We start from the raw sequence: 13,393 nt of genomic DNA on the forward strand, positions 1-13,393 counted from the left end.
GTGTGAATGCTCTTGCTCCCAAATGTAATCCCCGAGCCACTCACGCACCGGGTTGCAATGTATTGTTAACATGCACTATGTTAATAAATAAAGATTTAATACATGCTTAAAAATTATTAGTATGCATCAATGCCACGTGTTGTTTATTAGGGTATGCGTTATAAGTCAAATAAACGATTTTCTTCAGCGTCATCCCTTCAGACGTTAATACCTACATCAAAAATAGCACTTTTAGTCCCGATTGAAGTTGCTCAAGGGGTGTCGATAGGGGTCTGTTCAAAACCCCTGAACCTACACCAAGTGCTAACAAATTTTATATGACCTAGATATCACCGTCTGAAAGGTATAAGTTAAGTTAAAATGGCCAGTCCGTGGGGATCTGTTTATTTGTAGAATCTGTTTATTTCCGGATCATTGCAGTGTACCGCAAAACCCACGGTCTACACCTGTATCGCATCGTCTGCTATATGAGCGCTCTTGCGCGAGCCTTCCACCTCTAATGTGGCTCTGGGAGCCCCTTCGAATCGAAGGTAGGAACCAGATAGCCTGTTCGTACAGTATTTGATGGGGCTATACTATTATGTCTGTATGGTCTACGCTGAAGCTGTCCCAAGGTACTGAGTCTCGATGTAGGTGGTAACGCTATGTTCCTCGCCACCAAGTCTATAGGTGAATGTGTGAAAGGACATAGAGTGCAGCCGTCGGGGTTGCTTTCACCGATCTCGTTATGCTCATCCTTCATTGCCTTCATACCCATTCTCCTTTTTTGAGGTAGGTTAACAATCACCGTAGATGCGGAATGAGAGAGAGAGAGGGAGATAAGCCCCACGTACACCCCAGAATTTTTTTAAATGCACGTGAAGCTCTAATGACAACTTATTGTTAGAATGATTCTTAGATATTTTGTACAAGGAAACCCCCTTCTAACTTAGGCCTAATCCAATTCGGGACGATTTTACCTGTTTCTTCTGTTTTATTTGTTATATTTTTTCTACGCATTTTTTTCCGTTTTCCTATGTATTAATTAATTTTTCAACTGCTTCTATTTAATTTAATTTTTATTTCTTTGTATTTTATTATTTCTTGTATTTATTTTTTTACTTTTTTGTAATTTTTTTATTTATTAATTTTTTTTATTTATTTATTTATTTTTTTTTTTTTTTATTTTTTTTTACCTTTTGGTATTTTTTTATCTATTCATTTTTTTGCTTTTTTGTTTTCTTTTTAGTATTTATATAAAATTATAAAATAATAATTTAATATAAAATTTTTTTCAATTTCTTACTTATATTTCGTTTCAATTCACTAAGTTTTGTTTTCCTTCTTTTTAGTGATTTTTCCTTTCATTATTCATTTTTTTTTTTTTTTTTTTTCCTTTTTTTCCTTTTTTATTTATTTCTTTTCCTTTTTTATTTTATATTCCTTTTCATTTTGTATTTATTTTTTCCCCTTTTTATTATTTTTTGTACTTAGATTTCTTTGGTTTTACTTTTTACTTTCTCTGTTTTATTTAATACTTCTAAATTATTTTTTATACTTTACTTGGCTTTAGTTTAAGAAAGGTTTTGGTTTTTATTCATTTTGAATTGTTTTATTTTACCATTTTGACTTTATAATTTGGTATTTGTCCATTTTTATCATTTTACTTTATCGTTTTCTTCTTTCATTTTATTTTTTATATTTTTATTTCTTTTTTTTAATTTTGTTCTGTTTTTCTTCATATTGTTACGAATATTAGCAAAACTAAGGAATGCTGCCATCTCTAAGCCGATGCTAAGCAGTGACGTGAATTCACATCAATAATTCAACCATTATGTATCTACATAAACGAAACAATAATTGCGTCTACACATATGTACCATGTACGTATACGAGCAGCGGAGAATCAAAGCACAAACACATGCATATATCTGAGATACTCCTGAACATAGATTAGATTGATACGAATCTTTTGTTTACGCTCTCATATTTTCGCTCTCACGAGGGATTTATCTTCTATTTGTTGCTGGCAACAATTACAGATAAATCCCTCGCGCCAGCTGAAGCGGGTGCCAGAACAAAAAATGTGCCAGCCAAAACGAAAAACGTGCCAAAAATGTTGGTAAACTTTAGTTTGACCTACAACGTTTGACCTAGCGTTCAAAAATTATGGGAAAAAGGATAAGAATACTTGTTTTAGTGTAAGTATTATTAGTACGAAGGCGGAGGGTAAATATTATTTCTCATTTAAAAGTTATCACCAAAAACAGGTTTTGTAAATATGAACTCCCGATGCAACCAGTCCATTTTTATCACAGAACCTGGAACGCCAGACATGTAGGATAAGCCCCATCCATTAAATAATGTTAACTATTATATCATAGGTCGATTTACTGAAATTTCAAAAGAAAATATGGTTTTCACTGCGAGTTAAATGCGTTACAATATTTGTCTAATTAATTTATTCGAAATGTTAGTTTTACTTAGATTTGGTTATATTTAACTCTAACTAGTCGTATTATTGTAAAATAACTTAAGGAAATAAATATTTTACGACTATCGTTTTATTAAATGCTTGAAACTATAATCGCCAAAATGTATGTCAAAAATCCCCATTTTCAGATCTATTCATTTTTGTTTGGAGTGGCATCAGTGATAAATGTTATAAAAAATGTGCATTTTGACAGCGCTCTCTCGAAATAAAGAGTTGCAAATCCATTCATCTATGCTCCTGAAAGTATGTAATGAGAGAAACTATAAAATAGTGCAATTGTAGTTACAGCTGAGAAGTTTGAGAGCTAATGGCAATTAGTAGATTCTGGAAATGGAAGCACCTAGAGAAGCGAACGTTGAAATCAGAGAGTATAAAAGGCAGTAAATGTAGAGGCGCTGAAATTCAGTTTGATTTGGGCTATCAAGCAGTTTCGATTAAGATGCTATCTAGCGAGCCATATCAGTATTATTTTGAAAATCAGTTTTCATTTGAGCTATCAATCAGTTTGGTTATTAAGCAAGCTGTTCGTTGCAAAGTATAAGGGTTATTGTGAAGTACTTTAATAAAGGCCATTTTTCCATTATTCAATATTGGAGTTATTTATTCAACAGTTTAGCGATACGAACGTTGGCAGAAAATTGCAAATAAGGGAAATTGCAGTAAAATCGTTACAATTGGTGTCAGAAGAGGAATTGTTGAATAAATTCCAGCGGACAACAAGGACATGGCAAAGTTCAGTGAATTGAAGATCCAGCAACTGAAAAAGGAGTTGGAGAACCGTGGATTAATAACAACCGGCAATAATAAGATCGAACTTCAAGCACGGCTACGAGAGGTAATGGAATCGCAAGGAATTGATGTGGACGAGTTTGTCTTTTATCCTGATGGGGACGAGACAACAACAAAAATTTAAGAGAAAAACGAAACATCGCAGACAGTTACGAGCACAGACTTGAACATGATATTGGCTGCAATAACTGCTCAATCATCGACAGTGGCATCTCAGCTGGAATCGCAGGAGACACGTTTAACATCCAAGATGGAAGCACAGGAGGCACGCATTTCAGAAATGTCGTCACAAATGTCATCTCAACTGGAATCGCAGGAGACACGCATAACATCGAGGATTGAAGCACAAGAAACGCGTATGTCAGAAATGTCGACACAGATTACATCCAAGATGGGAACTCAACTGGAAGAGCAAAAGACATATATGACATCTCAGTTGGCTGAGCAGTTGAAAGCACAGGAGGCCCGCATATCCTCGCAGCTGGAGGCACAGGAGATAAGGGTAACATCAAAGCTGGAAGGACAGGATACAAAAATTGTGCAGCTCGAGGACAAAATTGATGCCGAGATAGAAGCTTTGAGAGGTCGTATACAGGAGTGGCAAATGAATCGCCAGCTGTTTCAGCGAGTAATCCAAAGGTAAAAACACCATCCTTTGACGGTTCTGTTCCTTTCCAGGTGTTTAAGATTCAGTTTGAGAAGACGGCAGCAGTGAACAACTGGAATGCGGAAGATAAAGTTGCTGCACTATTCATGGCGTTGAAAGGGACTGCAGCTGAGCTTTTAAAAACCATTCCAGAGGACGAACGGAACTGTTATGAGGCATTGATGGGCGCTCCAGAGAGACGATACGGAACTGAGAATAGGAGACAGATATACCAAATGGAGCTGCTGAACCGCTTCCAGAGGCCTGGTGAAACATTGCAAGAGTTTGCGTCGGATATTGAAAGGCTAGCACATTTACCGAATGCGGACGCACCCGTGGAATACACTGAAAGGGTAAAGATTCAGAGCTTTATAAATGGCATACGGGACGTCGAAACAAAGCGAGCTACATACGCAAACCCAAAGCCAACATTCGCAGAAACGGTGTCACAAGCTCTGATTCAGGAAACAGCGTCGGTTCTGTGTAAGCCAGTTTTCAAAGTACGCCGTGTGGAAGTAGAAAGGCCAGAATGGGTAGACGCAATATTGGAGGCGTTGAAAGGATCGCAAAAGCGGAGTGAAAAAGTTATCAAATGCTTCAAATGCGGGAAGTCCGGTCACATTGCGCGTCATTGCGATCTTGGTCCTAATAGTTCCAACAATGTGGGTGGCCGTAAACGCAAAGCTGGGGGAGATGAGCAAGAGCGAGTAAGAGGTAGAGATCGAGAGCTAGATCCAGCTATTGAATGTCCTGTGATATCTGTGTCGCAAATTGAAAGGAAATCAAGCAGTCTTACCGTCAGAGGGAATGTGGATGGCAAGGAGCGTGTAGATACGGGCGCATCTCATTCCTTGATTCGATCTGATTTAGTCAACAGGAGAGTAAAACCGTTACCTGGAGCAAGGTTGCGTACGGTCACTGGCGAGTATAACCAAATTCAGGGAGAAGTGATATGTGAAGTCTTGATTGGAAAGGTCACGGTTCTACACAAATTCGTTGTGGCGAAGATCTTTGAAGAAGTCATATTGGGAGTGGACTTCTTGGTTGACCATGACATCAAGATCGATATGCAGAAAAGGGTGATGCGTTATAAGAACCAGGATATACCACTTAACTTCAATTTGCAGAAAGGATTCAGTAGTAATCGAGTACTGGTGGAGAAGACTCGACAAAAACCACGGAAGTCAAAGGCAAAGGTTAATAGGTCGAATGGGCCAAATAAAGCAAAATCAAAAGTAGTTACCTGCGAGAGAAACACTGGCATTGACCAAACCTAAAAGACGCAGGAAAACGAAGCAACGAATTTCCGAGAAAGAATGCGACGGTAGTTTCAAGCCGGAGCGCACTACTGTTGTGAAACGTGGGAACGATACTGATTATGCGAAGCCAATCCGTCAAGCGCAAGCTCTACGAAGTAGTTTATTGGCCAAGCAACAGAGTGCGAGGGAACGATCCAGGATAATGAGTAGTAAGATGAAACACAGGTACGACAAGGAAAATAATTTGGAAGGTTTCCGGGAGGGAGATTTGGTACTGCTATACAACCCTCACCGGCGGAAAGGTGTTCCATCCAAATATCGGTGCAGTTGAGAAGGCCCGTACAGAGTTGTGAAGACCATCAGGGATGTCATCTACTGCATACAAGCAATTGGGAAATCATGAAATAGAAGAGTGGTACATTTGGCGATGCTAGCAGCGTTTAGATCGAGAGATTTGTCTGATCGGGACGAGTGTTACGAATATTAGCAAAACTAAGGGGTGCTGCTATCTCTAAGCCGATGCTAAGCAGTGACGTGAATTCACATCAATAATTCAATCATTATGTATCTATGTACATAAACGAAACAATAATTGCGTCTACACATATGTACCATGTACGTATACGAGCAGCGGAGAATCAAAGCACAGACACATGCATATATCTGAGATACTCCAAAAAATTTGCAATGAGAGAAGCTATAAAATCGTGCAATTGTAGTTACAGCTGAGAAGTTTGAGAGCTAATGGCAATTAGTAGATTCTGGAAATGGAAGCGCCTAGAAGATGTCAGTTTTCATTTGAGCTATCAATCAGTTTGGTTATTAAGCAAGCTGTTCGTTGCAAAGTATAAGTGTTATTGTGAAGTACTTTAATAAAGGGCATTTTTCCATTATTCAATATTGGAGTTATTTATTCAACAGTTTAGCGATACGAACGTTGGCAGAAAATTGCAAATAAGGGGAATTGCAGTAAAATCGTTACAATATCATCTTTTATTTTCTCTCTCCTTCATTCCGCTGGTCTTTTTATACTCAGTTGAGCACAGCTCACAGAGTATATTAACTTTGATTGGATAACGGTTGGTTGTACAGGTATAAAGGAAACGAGATAGATATAGACTTCTATATATCAAAATCATCAGGATCGAAAAAAAATTTGATTCAGCCATGTCCGTCCATCCGTCCCTTAACACGATAACTTGAGTAAATTTTGAGGTATCTTGATGAAATTTGGTATGTAGGTTCCTAAGTCAAATTTTAACAAAAAATTTAATATCTTTACAGTATATAAGTAAATTATGTCAACATTCAACTCCAGTAATGATATGGTGCAACAAAATGCAAAAATAAAAGAAAATTTCAAACTGGACGTGGCTCCGCCCTTTTTCATTTAATTTGTCTAGGATACTTTTAATGCTATAAGTCGAACAAAAATAATCCTTGTGAAATTTGGTAGGGGCTTAGATTCTGGGACGATAACTTATTTCTGTGAAAAAGGGCGAAATCGGTTAAAGCCACGCCCAGTTTTTATACACAGTCGACCATCTGTCCTTCGCTCGGCCGTTAACATGATAACTTGAGCAAAATCGATATATCTTTACTAAACTCAGTTCACGTACTTATCTGAACTCACTTTGTATTGGTATAAAAAATGGCCGAAATGCGACTATGACCACGCCCACTTTTTCGATATCGAAAATAACGAAAAATGAAAAAAATGCCATAATTCTATACCAAATACGAAAAAAGGGATGAAACATGGTATTTGGATTGGTTTAATGACGCAAAATATAACTTTAGAAATAAACTTTGTTAAATTGTGTGTGACACCTACCATATTAAGTAGAATAAAATGAAGAAGTTATGCAGGGCGAAATAAAAAAACCCTTGAAATCTTGGCAGGAATACTGTTCGTGGCTTGCATATATATATAAATTAGCGGTACCCGACAGATGATGTTCTGGGTCACCCTGGTCCACATTTTGGTCGATATCTCGAAAACGCCTTCACATATACAACTAAGGGCCACTCCCTTTTAAAACCCTAATTAGTGCATTTAATTTGATACCAATATCGTACAAACACATTCTAGAGTCACCCCTGGTCCACCTTTATGGCGATATCTCGAAAAGGCGTCCACCTATAGAACCAAGACCCTTTAAAATACTCATTAACACCTTTCATTTGATACCCATATCGTACAAACTTATTCTAGAGTCATTCCTGGTCCACGTTTATAACGGTATCTCGAAAAGTCGAACACCTATAGAACTAAGGCCCACTCCCTTTTAAAAAGACTCATTAACACCTTTCATTTGATACCCATATCGTACAAACGCATTCTAGAGTCACCCCTGGTCCACCTTTATGGCGATATCTCGAAAAGGCGTCCACCTATAGAACTAAGGTCCACTCCCTTTTAAAATGCTCATTAACCCCTTCCATTTGAGACCCATATCGTACAAACAAATTCTAGGGTCACCCCTGGCCCACCTTTATAGCGATATCTCGAAACGGCGTCCCCTATGGAACTAAGGATCACTCCCTTTTAAAATACTCATTAACACCTTTCATTTGATACCCATATTGTACAAACGCATTCTAGAGTCACCCCTGGTCCACCTTTATGGCGATATCTCGAAAAGGCGTCCACCTATTTAACTAAGCCCCACGCCCTTTTAAAATACTCATTAACACCTTTCATTTGATACGCATATTGTACAAACGCATTCTAGAGTCACCCCTGGTCCACCTTTATGGCTATATCTCGAAAAGGCGTCCACCTATAGAACTAAGGCCCACTCCCTTTTAAAATGCTCATTAACCCCTTCCATTTGATACCGATATCGTACAAACAAATTCTAGGGTCACCCCTGGTCCACCTTTATAGCGATATCTCGAAACGGCGTCCCCCTATAGAACTAAGCCTCACGCCCTTTTAAAACCCTCATTAATACCTTTCATTTGATACCCATATTGTACAAACGCATTCTAGAGTCACCCCTGGTCCACCTTTATGCCGATATCTCGAAAAGGCGACCACCTAAACAACTACCACCACTCCCTTTTAAAACCCTCATTATAACCTTTAATTTGATACCCATACCGTAGAGTCAACCCTGATCCACCTTTATGTCGATATCCCTAAATGGCGTCCCCCTATGGAACTAAGGATCACTCCCTTTTGAAATACTCATTAACACCTTTCGTTTGATACCCATATCCTACAACCAAGTTCTAGAGTCACCCCTGGTCCACCTTTATGGCGATATCTCGAAAAGGCGTCCACCTATAGAACTAAGCCCCACGCCCTTTTAAAATACTCATTAACACCTTTCATTTGATACCCATATCGTACAAAACACATTCTAGAGTCAACCCTGATCCACCTTTATGGCGATATCTCGAAAAGGCGTCCACCTATAGAACTAAGGCCCACTCCCTTTTAAAATGCTCATTAACCCCTTCCATTTGATACCCATATCGTACAAACACATTCTAGAGTCAACCCTGATCCACCTTTATGGCGATATCTCGAAAAGGCGTCCACCTATAGAACTAAGTCCCACGCCCTTTTAAAATACTCATTAAAACCTTTCATTTGATACCCATATCGTACAAACACATTCTAGAGTCAACCCTGATCCACCTTCATGGCGATATCTCGAAAAGGCGTCCACCTATAGAACTAAGCCCCAAGCCCTTTTGTAATACTCATTAACACCTTTCGCTTGATACCCATATTGACAAACGCATTCTAGAGTCACACCTGGTCCACCTTTATGGCGATATCTCGAAAAGGCGTCCACCTATAGAACTAAGGCCCACTCCCTTTTAAAATGCTCATTAACCCCTTCCATTTGATACCCATATCGTACAAACAAATTCTAGGGTCAGCCCTGGTCCACCTTTATAGCGATGTCTCGAAACGGCGTCCCCCTATGGAACTAAGGATCACTCCCTTTTAAAATACTCATTAACACCTTTCATTTGATACCCATATTGTACAAACGCATTATAGTCACCCCTGGTCCACCTTTATGCCGATATCTCGAAAAGGCGACCACCTAAACAACTACCACCACTCCCTTTTAAAACCCTCATTAATACCTTTAATTTGATACCCATACCGTACAAACAAATTCTAGTGTGACCCCTGGTCCACCTTTATGGCGATATCTCGAAAAGGCGTCCACCTATAGAACTAAGGCCCACTCCCTTTTAAAATACTCATTAACACCTTTCATTTGATACCCATATCGTACAAACAAATTCTAGAGTCACCCCTGGTCCACCTTTATGCCGATATCTCGAAAAGGCGACCACCTAAACAACTACCACCACTCCCTTTTAAAATGCTCATTAACCCCTTCCATTTGATACCCATATCGTACAAACACATTCTAGAGTCAACCCTGATCCACCTTTATGGCGATATCTCGAAAAGGCGTCCACCTATAGAACTGAGGCCCACTCCCTTTTAAAATACTCATTAACACCTTTCATTTGATACCCATATCGTACAAACAAATTCTAGTGTGACCCCTGGTCCACCTTTATGGCGATATCTCGAAAAGGCGTCCACCTATAGAACTAAGGCCCACTCCCTTTTAAAATACTCATTAACACCTTTCATTTGATACCCATATCGTACAAACAAATTCTAGGGTCACCCCTGGTCCACCTTTATGGCAATATCTCGAAAAGGCGTCCACCTATAGAACTGAGGCCAACGCCCTTTTAAAAAAATCATTAACACCTTTCTTTTGATACCCATATCGTACAAACAAATTCTAGAGTCACCCCTGGTCCACCTTTATGGCGATATCTCGAAAAGGCGTCCACCTATAGAACTAAGGCCCACGCCCTTTTAAAATATTCATTAACACCTTTCATTTGATACCCATATCGTACAAACAACACATTCCAGGGTTACCCTAGGTTCATTTTCCTACATGGTGATTTTCCCTTATTTTGTCTCCATAGCTCTCAACTGAGTATGTAATGTTCGGTTACACCCGAACTTAGCCTTCCTTACTTGTTCATTTCTGGCTTTCTTCTTTCATTCGATTTTGTTTTTTTTTTTGCACTATTTTAAAATTTTCGGTCGTCTTTTCTTTTCTGTTATTAACATTTTCTCCATTTTTTCAATTCGATTTTTTCTTTTCATTTATTATATTTCTATTTCACCTTTTATTGCTGCCTACTTTATTTTCTTTTGTCGCTTATTCTTTTGAATTTATTAAATATTGCATACTTTTAGGTGCAAGTATTATGTATCCTCATGTATTATGTCTATTAACTTTTGGCACATGCACATAATATTACTACGTACATATGAAAGACATATGTATATTAGGCCGGGTCGATTTGTGGGAAGGCAAAAAAATCGCCCATTGCTCTGTGAAATTCATATTCTAGGGATCAAAATAAGAAACTTTGCCGAAGGAACCATACCTCTAAAACGAATTCTGGTGTCCCCCAATTTGAGTCGAACTTTTGGGTAGGGGCAAATTTTGAAAAATCCCACTTTGACCCATTTAGAGTGCTCCAATCGAGTCCAAATGTATGACCGACCCCCACTAACTTTGGAGGCCCTACCCACCGATGCCAGTGGCACACCCCCTGGAACCCCCCTGGGGATCACCATACAAACATTTCAAAAAATCACCGGTTTTGCACTTAACATGAAAAAATCTGCGAAATGCCTAGAATACGATTTTCACAGAGCAATGAGCGATTTTTAAATCGACCCGCCCTAATGTATATACATATCTACTAGTGCATTCAATCCCGAAAAATTTTCTAAAATTGCGGGATTATTAAATTTATAAGGGAAATGCGCAATTTGCGTAAATAATGTTCCAGGATCTCGTTGTTTTTGGATTCATAATAAGGATAATAAAAGGATACGAGCGAATAGTTTATTTAAAATTTTCAAATAAAAAGTACAGACGAGTTTATGAAAAGGAGAGCTCAGAAAAACTCCTCATTGAAAATTTAAATATTCAACAAAATGACAAGTTTATTTAACCCCCAGCGGGTTAGGGGGTCAGAATATACCCGCGGTAGGTATACCTGTTGTAAGAGGATCCTAAAATACCAGATTTAAGGGGTTGTGTAGCGCAACCTTTTCAGGTTGTCAGCGTAATATATAGCTTCTCCAAACTCAATTTTCAACCTCACCTTCGAGCGACGAATCCCGTTTCTCTAACAGACGAGGCTCTGGTGACCCCAAGTTCCCTCAAAGCCTTCGGGGAGTAACCTTATCGCTACAACAGCAACAACAACAAGTTTATTTCTATTTCTTCATTTATGAGCTGAAAAAATGTATGTACATGGGAACGATTTCCCATCATTCCTTGTCAAATATGGTTTTGAGAATTGAATTTTTTTTTTGAAAACTCATTGAAATATTGCTCGCGTTTATCGCATCAAAATTTTTCACGCGTTCCTCAAAATAAAATTCATATTGAAAGAGCTTTTAGCATTGTGAATGCATACAAGTGGCGAATGTTTGGTAAAAACGTTCACAATAGTAAACAGCCTCGATCAATTGTTCAATCGCTGTTCGATTACTTAAATCATTTGCTCAATAGTGTTTTTCAAACATTTTTGCGGAGGACTGCTACACTGCATTATTTACATATTTTAAAAAGTTGTCTTAACTGGCTGCTCACATTTAATCTATTAACTAGATTTAGAAATCAATATGTAGTCTGATTTTCTGTATAAACATTTAAAGGAAAAGCTGATTTGAAACTGGAATGGGCCATTCATGGCATTTCAATTCAATAACGGCGAGAAAAAAAAACAAACCTTCCATTCTCTGGCCATTCGCGACAGCCATTCTCCCTGTCAGCTATTATTTGACAGTTAGGTATGGCAATGGAGGAATAGAAAGATTTTTCACTTGTATGAATTCACAATGGCTTTTAGCTTATTTGCTCGTTCGTATCACATCACTCAGTAGTTTTTTTTTTCAATTGATAAATTCATTTTTTTCAGTTATAACCATGGTTCAACTATATGGTTGGCTCATCTGTAAAGCAACAAATTATGTCTGTTCAAATTGTCAAAATCTGTGTATTGGTATTAGGCGAATGGAATGAAATGAAAACATAAAACGTAGCAGTTTTTGTGTGTGGTAAGAAAATGTTGTCAATGCGTTGGTTTCATTTTGAGTTTCCCATCTCCTTTTGACAATCCCATCTACCATGCAATGATAAAAATAAAATCAGCTGATGGAATGAGCCACCCATATAATTGAGCCATGGTTATAACTCATCAACACATTTTCTAAGCTACCAAGTAAACATTTATTTTTTTAAGATAGTAGCCCTTTACAGTTTTTTTTCAGATTTGAGTATATTTGAGCTAGATCTATAGTGTTTGGTATCTTGGTCATATATATCGAGGTCCAAGTGTTGTGAAAAAGTGGGCAGTGCCAACCTCTCTTACCTTCCGCGGACGGAGCTTCTTTGAAATCATGTTTGGGAGCATTTGGGGACCACGTTTTTACACTTTCGGCATTGTTTTCGGAATCAATTCGGCTGTATGTTTTTTTTTCGATTTACTATTGTTTTGATACAGATCATTGTGGCGGAATCTCCTGATCATTGCGAATTTTTCAGAATTGTTTTTGGATACCTTGAGGACCATTTCGAAAAATTTTCGGGATCAGTTAGGAACTATCTCAGACCTATTTCGGAGCATTTTTGGTATCGTTTCCGCAATGTTTTCGGGGTAATTTGTGTACTATTTCGGCGACATTCCGGGACTATCTCCTGACTTTTTCGAAATAACGTTGGACCTATTTTGTTTGAATTTGAAGATAAAAGCTCAATTTGATATATAAAAAAGGCGTGTTTATATACCGATTTCTTCAAATTTAAGCGATGTAGAAAAAACTGTAAAGACAAAGGAGATAACTCTTTATGTTTAAGCACAGCACATCATATGCGAAAATGGCTAAGGTAGAAAAAAGTGTTTTGCTCACTGTGTGATTCAATTTTGTAAATGATATATAGTGCTCACTTCAAAACTCTTCAAGTGCTCATTCCACGTCCCTTATTTTAGCGGCGAAAGGTTGGCGGAATAATTTGCAAATTTTACATAATTAGTAGCTAATTAAATGCAAATTAAGTGCGAGAAAAAAAATTTATAGATTTACACATTTTTTTTTATGACATTCTGCGCTAAAATAAGACTGAAGTTAGCGAAATC

General features: G+C 38.0%; 1 protein-coding gene across 1 annotated transcript in view; it reads right to left on the reverse strand.

Annotated features, from left to right (window-relative positions):
- The window catches only part of rdx (BTB/POZ and MATH domain-containing protein rdx), a 559,722-nt gene that overhangs the window by 466,224 nt on the left and 80,105 nt on the right, over positions 1-13,393 (reverse strand). The gene's annotated exons all lie outside the window — the stretch shown is intronic.

The sequence above is a fragment of the Eurosta solidaginis genome, chromosome 1 (assembly GCF_040869045.1).
Source record: "Eurosta solidaginis isolate ZX-2024a chromosome 1, ASM4086904v1, whole genome shotgun sequence".
Classification (NCBI taxonomy): Eukaryota; Metazoa; Arthropoda; class Insecta; order Diptera; family Tephritidae; genus Eurosta; species Eurosta solidaginis.